Source organism: Sinocyclocheilus grahami, unplaced genomic scaffold (genome assembly GCF_001515645.1).
Source record: "Sinocyclocheilus grahami isolate Dianchi unplaced genomic scaffold, SAMN03320097.WGS_v1.1 scaffold3610.1, whole genome shotgun sequence".
NCBI lineage: Eukaryota > Metazoa > Chordata > Actinopteri > Cypriniformes > Cyprinidae > Sinocyclocheilus > Sinocyclocheilus grahami.
In genome coordinates this window covers 4,294-4,868 of record NW_015508703.1, presented here as the reverse complement: position 1 = coordinate 4,868, position 575 = coordinate 4,294, and positions in this window count along the sequence as shown.

Genomic DNA, 575 nt, shown 5'->3' with positions numbered 1-575 from the left:
GAAGCATTTCTTCCCGTAATTAATTGTAAGGCTGTGGTTTCGATACCTGTATTCAGTTTTCTTTTCTTTTTTAGCTGTTTATTTTAATTGACGGTGATGTTAAATGTTCTTTCCTTATTTCAATGAACAGCAGTGATAACTGTGATATATGCCTAATGTGTGTGAAATACATTTCACCCATGCTCGCAATATTTCATATAATCAAAGAGTGGCTTTATGATCTCGCTTTAGTTCACTTTAGGGCTTCTGTAAGGTAAATAGGCCTTATTAAATATATGTGATTTTGCGTCTTAAAACAACAACAACAAAAAAACATTATCATTATTGTTATTGTTGATGACGACGATGATGATAATGCCTAGGCCTATATTTATTTGTTAACAACAATGCGATTTGTTTATTGCATTTGTTTTAATTAGTGGAATTAGTGCGATTAGTTCCTAATTATCACAGATGCATATTTAGTTTACATTTCTTTAATTCTAAACCAGAAGTTCCGTTTTCGTCCTAAAAATAAATTGTTGTTTGGTTTCTCTAAATGAAAGAAAGCATATTTTATTTCACTGCGTCTTTGA